Genomic DNA, 13,355 nt, shown 5'->3' with positions numbered 1-13,355 from the left:
GCGGATTTTGTGATCAGAATGTCGGACCGTGTGTACAAGCCATAAGGCTTGAACACACTAATGCGTTTTTTGATGCATTTTGCATTTTGCAGAAATGCAGGGAATTTTTTTAACATGGGTTCCTATGGAACATGTTCACATTGATGCATTTATTGCCTCTGCATTTTTGGAAAGGGTCAGGGACTTTTTTCCAGCAAAATGCAGCGTTTTTTAGAATTCAATGGACCCACATCCAAAACACAAGTACCGAGTTTTTACCGCAATTTACGTTTTGCGTTTTTTTTTTTTTTTTACACTGTATATAGCTGGTTGCTAAGGAGAGGGCCAGGATGCTGGCTGCCGCATCCTTAGCAATTGATGAGCCATCAGCTGTCAGCTGACTTCCCGCTGAATGTAAAAAAATAAAAAAATAATCGAGAAAAAAAAACGGCGTGCGCCCCCCCAGGTCCATACCAGGCCCTTGGGTCTAGTATGGATTCAGAGGGGACCCCCTCACCAAATTTTTATTTTAAATGGTTAGGGGGTCCCCCAAAATCCATACCAGACCCTTATCCAAGCATGCAGCCCGGCAGGTCAGGAAACCTTACCAGGCCGCATGCCCTCAACATGGGGGATGGGTGCTTTGGGGCAGGGGTGGCTCTGCGCCCCCACCCCAAAGCACCTTGTCCCCATGTTGATGACCCTGGCCTATGGTTGTCGGGGTCTGCGGGCAGGGGGCTTATTGGAAATCCAGGAGCCCCTTTAATAAGGGGGCCCCCAGATCCCGGACCCCACCCTATGTGAATGAGTATGGGTTACATCGTACCCCTACCCATTCACCTGGAAAAAAGTAGTGTAGTGTTAAAAAATACAGTAGACAAGGCACCCCCCCATGTTGAGGGCATGTTGAGGGCACGTGGCCTGGTACGGCTCAGGAGGGGGGGGGGCGCTCGCTCGCCCTTTCCTGGCCGGATGGGTAGCGTGCTCGGACAAGGGTCTGATGTGGACCTGGGGGGGACCCCCACGCCGATTTTTTCGGCGTTGGGGTTCCCCTTTAAGTCCATACTAGGTGACGGGGCCAGCAACGCCTCCTTCGCTGGCCCCGTCTACCTGGAGACGTGCTCAAAATGAGCGGACTTTTCTCCGCGCGGGAAAAGTCCACTCATTTCAAAAGTACGGCGGGCTGGCATACCAACGGCCGGATTGTCCGCCGAATTGCAAGTCTGGCGGGAAGATTGGAGTGCAAAAATACTTTCTAAGTCCGCCGTACTTTCGGGTAAAAAAAGTCCGCCGGAGGCTACACACGGGGGGATTGTCCGGCGGACTTGAGTTTGCCAGACTTTTCCACTCGATTGTTTGATCGTGTGTACGCGGCATAAGTTAAACTGTACATATCTTTGCAACTGTTTAGTGTATCCAGGTGAATTATACCTTGTTTTTATTGCATAACTCATAAATGTAGTTTGGTTATTAAAGGAAAACTGCTCAAAAAGGTAAAAAAAATAACAGTTTTTAAATTTTGTCTGTATGTTTTTTGCCGCTACCATGACCCACCACCAAAAAACAACCCAAAATAACTTCTTCTATTACTGCTGTGAATAAATATGCCACATATGTGTGTGTTATATGTAGTTGTTGTTGTACCCATAATTGGGCCCAGAAACCATAGTGCACATTTTGCCTTTAAGAGGGCAATTAATCCAAATTAACATTTCAGGTACTATGAATTCATTACAGGCACTTTGTGGTATCCAAATAATAGAATTACCCCCCAAATCACTCCATTTTGCAATCAAGACCCCCTAAGGTATCCACAAATGTTTCAATTTAGCTATAAATTTTGTGCCATTACTTTGACCCACCACCAAAAATCAACCCAAAATAAATTCTCCTACTTCTGACATGCACGAGGATACTATATACGTGTGCAAAATATGTTGCATTCAGAGAGGGCAATTCATCTAAGTCTAATTATCAATGTATGCATTACAGACACTCTGCAGTGTGATGTTACTTTTTAAAAGGATACGTTCACCTTTTGTAACACGTTACATACCCTCAATATGGGTGTAACATGTTACATCTGCCCCCATACCCCCCTGATCCCCCGTTTTTGTGACAGTGAGCAGGGGGAGAAAATCCCCTTCTCACTGTCACAATATAATGTGATCGAATGGGAAAACTACAAGTACCGGCAGCCTTTGTGGCTGTCGGCTTGTAGTTCTCAATGAACTACCAGAGCAATGTTGAGATCTCTAGGTAGTTCATTGATGCTTCCTGTCATTGTGTAACTGTCTGCCCGTATCGGAGGTTCAGGCAGACAGCTACACAGGCAGTCCACCGGCACGTGTAATTACACCCACGATCTGATGACCGTGGGTGCAATGCTTTACAGGCTCCTAACAAAAACAAAAAAAAAGCATTTTTTTTATCTGCAAAAAATTAGCATTTTTTTTGTGAAGGTGAATTTCTCCTTTTAAGGCTAACCCAAAACCCTGCGTAAAATGCTGCGTAAATGACTGACATTATTTTATGAAAGGGAAGAAATAAGGCAAACGTTAACCTCCTCCATCACAATATTTCTGGTTTCTAATAATGCGGGATGGTGTGGTAAATTTCAAAACAAGGTTAGATGCACAGGCCTGGATTGGAAGAGCACGTGGGGCAGTGGTAACGAGTATCGCATCTTTTGCCATTTTTGCCACAAACACGACACTTCTTCCTGGGGAATTTGTTGCTTGCTGTGATTGGGATAGGACACAAAAAGTGTCTTTCTGTTAGTCTTCTAACATCCTCTGATTCTGCAGGTTGTCTGCTTGAAACATCAGGTGTTCTATAATTTTTTCCTGGTACTGCAGGAAGGTGTCAGTACCACAAGATTTTTTTTAAAAAGGACAAATGAATTGTGGATAGCCACCTGGATAAGGTATATTGCAACTTTTTTATACCAGGTTTTAGATTTCCTCAGCACCAGGTAGGGCTGCAAGATCTGGGCAGAGAGGTTAACTCCACCCATGTATTTGTTGTATGCCATAATGCACAGTGGCTTTTCATTCTGTGTAGCTGACCCCCATTCTTTTACGGTCACTGTGCCCTCTTTGTGGATTGTTGTCAGCATATAGACGTATTTTCTGTCTGAGAATTTGACAGCCATCATGTTGGCAGCTGAGTGATGTGCCTCTCTGCAAATGTCTCACCAGCTGCTGTGGAAACTCTTTGCGCTTTTTCCTTATGGTCCACATGCTCCTGTGCCAGCAGCATGCAGAGATCTAAAAAGTGGCACACTGCTGTAGTAGTTGTCGACATAAAGATGGTAGCCTTGGTGGAGCAGAGGTTGGATGAGGTGCCAGACAAGTTTCCCACTGACTCCAAGATTGTCTGGGCAGCCCTGGGGGTTGAGTTGTCTGTATTGTCCTTCATAGATCAGAAATCCAAATGTATATCCTGTTGTGCTTTCGCACAGTTTGTAAAATGTTATGCCACACTGGGCATGTTTGGATGGTATGAACTGCTTAAATTGCAGTCAGCCTTTATACATCAATAGAGATATTTTTATCCGGGGTATAAACCGTTGAAAATGTATTAGACAGAAAATAAATTAGGGGCCGCAGTTTGAACAGGCGGTCATATCTGGCATCACTGCTTGGAGGACACTGCAAATTATCGTTAAAATGCAAAAAGCGGAGCAATGCTTCAAAGCGGTCTCTTGAAATATCTCCAGGAAAAGCTGGCGTGGCATGGATGGGACTAGAGGTCCAATACTGCCGAATTGTATGCTTTCGGACTAGGCCCATGTTGAGTAACACACCCAGTACAATTTTGATTAGGTGTGTTGGCACCCATCTCCTCCTGTGAGAAGATGTCAGGTGTTGTGCTATAAACTGGGTGGCATTAAGGTTAGTTTGATTAACCATGTGCTGTAGCAGTTCGCCATCCACAAATATCTTGAAGAAATCCACAGGGCCAAAATTTTCAACATTGATATTTATGCCCGGTGAAGCTGTAAATGTTGGCATTTGAGGGGTGAAAGAGTTTGCTGGTATCCACTGAGAGGTGTACTGCTGTGCAACTGATGGGGTGATACCCTGTACGTCCTCTTGCTGTCTGCTAGTAACAGGCCTTTCATAGTTGGAAGAGCTGCCTGAAGTGGCACTTTCACTGTCACAGATGAAATCCTCATCTTCTGAGCCCAACTCAGTTTCACTGTCCAAGCTTTAACAAGACTTGTGGCCTCTCATTAAAATTAGAAGAAAAGAGGTTTAACCTTAAACTACGTAGAGGGTTCTTTACTGTAAGAGCAGCAAGGATATAGAATTCCCTTCCACAGGCGGTGATTCAGGCGGGTGCATTGATAGTTTCAAGAAACTATTACATAAGCACCTGAGCGACCGTAACATACAATGTACCGTAATACTGACATATAATCACACACACAGGTTGGACTTGATGGACTTGTGTCTTTTTTCAATCTCACCTACTATGTAACTATGTATTAGTGTATGAATGCATCTTTAAATAAATGGGTCTCCCTCAAGCAGGAATTCATACCACCCCATTGTCAGCCTAACTTTTTCCCTGGTATTGCCCCTTAATACACTTAGTGGGACATGCAACTCACTCAGGTTGAACTGGATGGACTGGTGTCTTTATTCAACCTTACCAACTATGTAACTATGTAACTTTCTATTTACTCCACCTGCAGCCAGATAGTAGACAATATGACTGTGGACATTTTCTGGCCTATCACCATTTTACTGTCTATGTCTTGAAAAACACAAAATAAAACATCCTTTCCTAAAAACATGTCTTCCTTATCCAGCCAGTAGAAGGCTACACGCTAGACATGTGCAAAAGGAAAAAATGTGTTTAGTTTCGTTTCGTTTTAATTCGTTAATTAATTAATTTTGTTTGGTTATATTAGTTAAATTCTTTAAATTAGTTTTCGTATTTCGTTTAGTTTTCTGACGAATTCGAAATATCGGTCACATTCGAAAATATTTCAACCAAATTCAAAAATATTTCTACCGAATTTGAAATGATTTCAACATGATTCGAAATTATTTCAACCGCATTCGAAATTATTTCAACCGGATTCGAAAATATTTTGCGACCCGACTTTAGGGCCATGTATCTCACTTAGTGCTAGAAATCCCAAATTTGTATATGTTGTAGTGCTAGTTCTATTGTGTTTGCATACCACATTTGGTGTTTCTAGCTATAAGTGACCCCGAGATATGTGGCCCCAAATTCGGGTCGCAAAATGTCATTCTCTGCTGCAGAAAAGTACTTTCATATTGCCCATATCTGGGGTCGCTTGTTGGCAGGTGACGTGGCAAGTGGACAATCCACAACTTGGTCACATGGCACTCGTGGCCGGTCACATGGCACTCGTGTTAAGTCACGTGGCACTCGTGTCAGGCCACATGGCACTCGTGGCCGGTCACGTGGCACTCGTGGCAGGTGTCGTGGCAAGTGGACAATACACAACTTGTGGCAGGTGACGTGGCAAGTGGACAAATACAATACACAACTTTTGGCAAGTGGACAATGACATACAGCATATGCACTTGCCTTGCGATCGACATCCGTGACTTCTTCAATCAGGCATGCTGACAACTTCATTGATACCATAAATATAAATGAAATAAGATGTGTGGGTTTTTTTTGCACTGGTACACTGCAAGTATGAAAAGTTGATGTGACAGATATATATAAGTAAGTATAAGTAACTAACCCTCTTCCAAAATTTCTAATTCAAATCGAAAAGATTAGAACAGAATAGAAAAAAAATAATTTAATAGAATAAAATAGAAAAAATATACAACCATCTTCTGAAATTCAAATTTGAATAGAATAAATTTGAATTTCGAATAGTATGAATTCAAATTTTTAAATGAATTAATTTTAAATTTGTATAGAAAAGATTATAATAAAATAGAAAATAGACTAGAAAAACGATAGAACAGAACAGAACAGAATAGAATATATTATATTTTATTCTGTTCTGTTCTATTGTTTTTCTAGTCTATTCTTTTATATTCTATGAAAATCTTTTCTATTAAAATCAAAATCATTATATACTAAATTCGAATTTCGGAAGATGTTTTTATATATATATATATATATATATATATATATATATATATATATATATATATATATATATATATATATATTTTTTTTTTTTTTTCCAACATTTGAATTTCGTATAGAATGAATTTGAATTTGAATAGAAAAGATTAGAATAGAAATAGAGAATAGACTAGAACAATAGAACAGAATAGAATATAGATACTATCTATTTCATTTTTAATTTATTTGCAGATTACCATTTGTTTTAATAAGATCTCCTGCAGACTTTTAGCATCTATTTCATTTTTTTGATCTCCTGCAGACTATTAGTATCTATTTAGTTTTTTCACCAGATCTCCTGCAGACTATTAGCATCTATTTCATTTTTTTTTGCAGAACTCCTGCAGACTATTAGCATCTATTCTTTTTTAGCAGATCTCATGTAGACTATTAACAGTCATTTCACTTCTTTTTTTGCAGATCTCCTGCACACTGTTAGAATCAATTTCATTTTTCTTTTTTTTGCAGATTACTATTTATTTCCATCAGATCTCCTGCAGTATATTAACATCTATTTCATTTTTTGCAGATCTCCTGCAGACTATTAACATCTATTTAATTTTTATTTTTATTTTTTTGCATTATAACAGCCATTTCCTTTAGATATAGATGCTAATAGTCTGCAGGAGATCTGCAAACAATGAAATATATGTTATTATACTGCAGGAAATCTGATGGAAATAAATAGTAATCTCCAAAAAAAAAAAAAATGAAATTGATTCTAACAGTCTGCACGAGATCTGCAAAAAAAGAAAGAAGTGAAATGACTGTTAATAGTCTACAGGAGTTCTGCTAAAAAAATTGATGCTAATGGTCTGCAGGAGATCTGGTTAGAAAACAAAATAGATACTAATAGTCTTCAGGAGATCTGCAAAAAATTTAAATAGATGCTAATAGTCTGCAGGAGATTGTATGGAAACAAATAGTAATCTGCAAAAGAAATTAAAAATGAAATAGATAGTATCTATATTCTATTCTGTTCTATTGTTTTTCTAGTCTATTCTCTATTTCCATTCTAATCTTTTCTATTCAAATTCGAATTCATTCTATACGAAATTCGAATGTTGGAAAGAAATATATATATATTATAAAACCACCATCTTCCGAAATTCGAATTTAGTATATAATGATTTTGATTTTAATAGAAAAGATTTTAATAAAATATAAAAGAATAGACTAGAAAAACAATAGAACAGAACAGAATAAAATATAATATATTCTGTTCTGTTCTATCATTTTTCTAGTCTATTTTCTATTTTATTATAATCTTTTCTATCCAAATTTAAAATTAATTAATTAAAAAATTTTAATTCATACTATTCGAAATTCAAATGTATTCTATTTGAAATTAGAATTTCAGAAGATGGTTGTATATTCTTTCTATTTTATTCTATTAAATTATATGTTTTTCTAATCTTTTCTATTTGAATTATACATTTTGGAAGATGGTTAGTTACTTATATATATCTGTCACATCAACTTCTCATACTTGCTGTGTACCAGTGCAAAAAAACACACACATCTTATTTCATTTATATTACTTTTCTGCAGAAGAGAATGACATTTTGCGACTATGCGGATATGTTGTAGTGATAGTTCTACTGTGTTTGCATACTAAATTTGGAGTTTCTAGCTCCAAGTGACCCCGAGTTATGGGGCCCCAAATTCGGGTCTCAAAATGTCAAGCACTTTTCTGAAGCAGAGAATGACATTTTGCGACCCGACTTTGGGGCCCCGTAACTCGGGGTCACTTGGAGCTAGAAACCCCAAATTTGGATATGTTGTAGTGCTAGTTCTACTGTGTTTGCATTTGGGGTTCCTAGCTATAAGTGGCCCCGAGATACATGGCCCCAAATTCGGGTCGCAAAATGTCATTTTTCGAATTTCGTTTGAATTCGTTAGCATTGCAATTCGGTAATTCGGATGCATCCGAATGTCCGAATAATGAAAATTCGTCCGAATTTTCGATTCGTAATGAAACGAAATGCACATGTCTACTACACGCCTTGCTAATAAACTGGGCCATACTATACCTTTCTTGTCTCTATTCTGCTACAGACCACCTCTATGACAAAATCTCATCCCTGTCCTGCCCCAATCTAGCCATTTCTGTCTACAATACCCTGGATGAGCTTGCTCCCCTCACTATACACAGAATCAGGACCCCCTACAACCCTGGAAAACAGATGACACCTAAATCCTCAAAAAATGTAGCCGTGCTCTTGAGAGTCCTTGGCGTAATACAAATGCACCGTACATATGATTGAACTTTCCAACAAAACCGTGGATCCATTACGAACGCTAGTTATATCTCCGGCTCCTACTTGATTCTGATCATGCGTGGGCTTTTGTTCAATGGACTTGTGTAAACACGGTCAGAAAGTCTGGCAACAAACATCTGTTGGCGGAAAATTTGAGAACCTGCTAGCCAACATTTGTTGGCAGAAAGTCTGACAACAAATGTTCCATGGAGCATACACACGTTCGGACTTTCCGGCAACAAGCTCACATCCAGCATTTGTTGTCAGAAAATCTGATCATTTACCGTGGGAACTATGGTCAGCTGTGAAGTTCCTTTGACAAGTTAAGACTGCATTTAATATAGTCATAAGTCAGCAATATGTTAAATCCTAGTATCCTCATTTCGATCATTTATAAGCTACACCACAGAAGCATGAAGCAGACCTCCCCCAGGTAACAAAAGAGATCCCAGGGGGGTTGCCTGGAGGAGAAGTAGCTACAAATATTCACTAGCTTATAGTTATTGCATAAGTTTATTGTGTAGAATTTTCTGTTAGCACTTCAGTAAACGCATATTTCTGTATTTGAATACAATACAATGTCTGTTATTGTTATCATTACTATAAAACAATAAAAAACGATTGAAGAAAAAAGAAAATCTGATCGTGGGTACGGGGCGTAAGTCTCAAAAGGACTTCAACTAATAAAAATCTGCCTTCTAAAAATACAATTTGTGCCTCCACACTTCCAAGCAGACCTATTTTATCACTGTAGCCATGCCCCTGTAGGGGTTTCTGAATATTGTGGGTCACCTGTAGTCCATCCCGGCATTCATCTATTAGGCACTCAGAGACATAGAACAGTTCATAAGCTTTGTTTTTTTGTTTTTTTATTGAGGAGCTTGAACTTGTATGGGAAAGGAAAATTATGGGATGCCTAGAAAGATTCAGTATAACTTACTCGGGACTACTATATACACTCCTGTATTATACAGGAGTGTATATAGTATTATCCTGTATTATATTATACAGTCATGCTTAAGACCTCTTTCCCTTACTCCTCTGGCACTTCACTTGCTGCAGACAGTTACTCCTCCAGCACTTCACTTGCTTCAGATTCCCAGACCTAACATGGTTAGGCCTGATAATAACTCAACCAGGCCTCAGTAAATTGCCTTTTACAGGCAGGGGCCTTGGGCCCCTATGATGTAGAACTAGTTCCGGTGCTAACTGTCCTCAACTCAGCTACTGATCCCAGTAAACCCTCTTCAGGCCCTGCCAGCCCTCTTGGCTGCAGCTGCCTCTTTCCACTGCCCTTCCCACAGTCCACTCTTCTGGTTCTGCACCCATCTAAAACTGCAAACTCCCAGTTCTCTCAGTGGTGCCCAGGCAGCTCCACCTCTCCTCTCCTCCTCTCTTTCTAGCACCTTCTAGAAAGAAGAGGGAAGTCAGTGATGCTACCTGTGAGTCACCCAGCCCTGCCCTGAGCCACTCCCAGCCCAGAATGAAAACAAACAGGCCCCTGCCTAAATTGTTCTACCCTGCCTAAATTGTTCTACTCTATAGACAAATCTAACCTATAGCACCTACCTAACTACAGGGTGCTACATTACTCTCATTAATGCCTCTCATCCAGTCCCCATCAACTCTTCCCTACTTTTAATTCTCCAGTCCTTCCTCCACTGCCTCCACCCACTAACTCACTCACTGCCCAGTAGACTGCCATTCACTTCAAAAATAAGATTGATTCAATTTGTGATGAAATGTCCACTCTACAGATATCCCCCACTTAACACCCCATGTCCGCAGATACAATCAACACTCACCTTATTCAATCCTGCTACTATAGACGAGGTTGCTAAACTTATTTCTAACGCCCACCTAACCACCTGTCCCCTGGGCCCAGTTTACTCTCGAATACCGTGGTCGCCTCTTGACTCTATCCTACACTCTCTAACCCACATCTTCAATCTTTTCCCCTCTTCTGGCATCTTCCCCAACTCTCTAAAACATATACTTGTCACCCCATACTTAAAAAGCCTTCCTTGGACCCCACTAGATTTCACACCACTTCATCCAACTGAACCTGTCTAAAACTGAGCGTATAAGATTTCCTCCCTTATGTACATCTCTACCTGACTTCTCTGTCAAGATTAATGGCACAACCATCAACCCATCCTCGCATGCCAGGGTGCTATGTGTTATCCTGAACTTTCCTTTCATCCCCACATTCAATCACTTTCCAAAGCTTGCCGCCTCAACCTCTGCAACATCTCCAAAATATGCCCCTTCTTTGCCAATGACACCACAAATCTCCTAATTCACTTCCTGGTCATCTCTCGCCTCGACTGCTGCAACTTCCTCCTCATTCGGTTACCTTTAAATAGGCTTTCCCCCCTTCAGTCCATCATTAATGCTGCTGTCAGACTCATCCACCTTACAAACCACTCGGCATCTACTACCCCTCTCTGCCAATCCCTCCATTGGCTGCCACTCACCCAACGAATTCAATTAAAAATACTAACAATACCTTACAAAGCCATCCACAACATGGCCCGCAGCTACATAACTAACCTAGTCTCAAAATACCAACCAAATCATTCTCTTTGTTCCTCCCGAGACCTACTGCTCCCTTGTCATCTCCTCCCATGCTTGCCTCCAGGATTTCTTCCTCGCCTCTCCTATCCTTTGTAAATCCCTAGCCCAATCTCCTACTCTATCCACTTTTAGGCGATCCCTGAAAACCTTTTTCTTCAGAGAAGCCTATCACTTGACCCTCCCTTTTAAATTGTAATCTTTAATGAGCAGGGTCCCCTGATTCCTCCTGTATTGAATTGTATTGTAACTGTACTGTTTGCTCTAAGCCTTTGTACACACGATTGGAGATTCCGACGGAATGTGTCCGATCGGAGCGTTTTGTCGGATATTCCGACTGTGTGTGGTATGCATCGGATTGTTTCCGTCGGAATATCCGTCGGACCAAATTTTCCAACTTGCCGGAAATATTTTCCGACAAAATGCTCCGATCGGACAAACTCCGATCATGTGTAGAGAATTCCGATCGGACAAAGTGCCACGCATGCTCAGATCAAATTCCTACATCAAAGCTATTGGCTACTAGCCTGAACGTAGTCCCGTCGTAACGAAATAACGTCATCACATTCTGAACGATCGGATTTTCTCACAACTTCATCCGACCGTGTGTATACAACAGTTTCGGACAAAATCCGTCGGACAAGATCCGACTGACAAAATCCGACGGATTTGGTTGTCGGAATCTCCGATCGTGTGTACAAGGGCTAACATTGTAAAGTGCTGTACAAACTGTTGGTGCTATATAAATCCTGTATTATAATAATAACTCACGGACAACAACCTAGTCTTGAAACTTGCAAAATATCCTCTACACCTTCATGACTTTCTGAAACATTGATACAAGAAAACACTACTTATACACCTGTTAATGTTATTAAAACCTGTACTTCATTGTTATGGAAACAGGAAAGCTCACCCTTACTACATAGTTACATAGTTAATCTGGTTGAAAAAAGACACAAGTCATTTCAACCAACATAGAAAATTAAACCACACATGCAAATAGAAAACCTCCATATATATATACAATACTATACCTACAGTTGATCTAGTGGAAGCGAATAAAGAATGATCCAATTTGCTCCAGTGGGGGAAAGAAATTCCTTTCTGATCCCCTAAGAGGCAAATGGATATTCCCTGGATCAACTTTACATATTAATATTAGTATCCAATTATATTATGTGCATTTAGGAAAAAATCCAGACATTTTTTAAAACAATCTACTGAGCTGGCCAGAACCAGCTCTTGATGAACTCTATTCCACAATTTCACAGCTCTTTTACTGTGAAAAAGCCTTTTAGTATTTCGAGAATACATCTGTTTTCCTCCAGATTAAAGGTGTGCCCCCTTGTCCTCTGTGATGACCTTAAAGTGTTACTAAACCCACAAAGTAAAATCAATCTGTATATGCAGTAAAGCATGCTCGTTATACTCACTGTGGAAAGGGTTAATCCTTTGTATTGTGTAAAAAGGTGGTTTGATCCTGTATGCACAGATCATCCCCTTCTTGCATTGCCTCCAAAACATTTCCAGATAAGACAGAGTAATGGAGGTAGGTTGCACATGCATAGTTTGGTGTGTATTGCTAGAGAGTTTGTTTTTTTTCTTGGGAGAAGGCATGCAATCAGAACAGGGTCAATCAACACTGTCCAGACAGAGGGTCAGGGATCCTGCATCCTGATAGGACAGCCAGTGCAGTATGAAAACTCCTCCTACAAGCTTTCACCAGGCACTGATAGAAGTCACAAAACGGATATATACTGCTGATGAGAAAAGGTATTACATTTATATTTACTAAAATGTTTGCATTTACATGTTCTGTGTACTGTGGGAGTCCAGATATAGTGAATGCAGGGTCCTGGGTTTAGTAACAGTTTAAGATGAATAACAAAACACCAAACTCACTATATGGACCACTTACAGTGCCCTGAAAAAGTATTCATACCCCTTGACATTTTCCACATTTTGTCATGTTACAACCAAAAACTTAAATGTATTTTATTGGGGATTGTATGTGATAGACCAACACAAAGTGGTGCATTATTGTGAAGTGGAAGGAAAATGATAAATAGTTTCCCAAAATGTTTACAAATAAATATCTGAAAAGAGTGGCGTGCATTTGTATTCAGCCCCCCTGAGTCAATACTTCGTAGAACCACCTTTCGCTGCAATTACAGCTGCAAGTCTTTTTGGGTATGTCACTACTAGCTAGAGAGTGACATTTTTGCTCATTCTTCTTTGCAAAATAACTCAAGCTCTGTCAGATTGGATGGAGAGCGCCTGTGAACACCAATTTTAAAGTCTTGCCACGGATTCCCAATTGGATTTAGGTCTTGACTTTGACTGGGCCATTCTAATAAATTAATATGCTTTGATGTAAACCATTCCATTGTAGCTCTGGCTATATGT

At 40.0% G+C, this 13,355-nt stretch overlaps 1 protein-coding gene across 1 annotated transcript in view; it reads right to left on the bottom strand.

The window, feature by feature from the left end:
• The window catches only part of ARHGEF33 (Rho guanine nucleotide exchange factor 33), a 282,191-nt gene that overhangs the window by 231,766 nt on the left and 37,070 nt on the right, over window positions 1-13,355 (bottom strand). The window lies entirely within an intron of this gene.

The sequence above is a fragment of the Lithobates pipiens genome, unplaced genomic scaffold (genome assembly GCF_037356315.1).
Source record: "Lithobates pipiens isolate NorthernLeopardFrog02 unplaced genomic scaffold, aLitPip1_a1.2 Scaffold_18, whole genome shotgun sequence".
NCBI lineage: Eukaryota > Metazoa > Chordata > Amphibia > Anura > Ranidae > Lithobates > Lithobates pipiens.
This window is presented reverse-complemented; position numbering and strand designations above follow the sequence as displayed.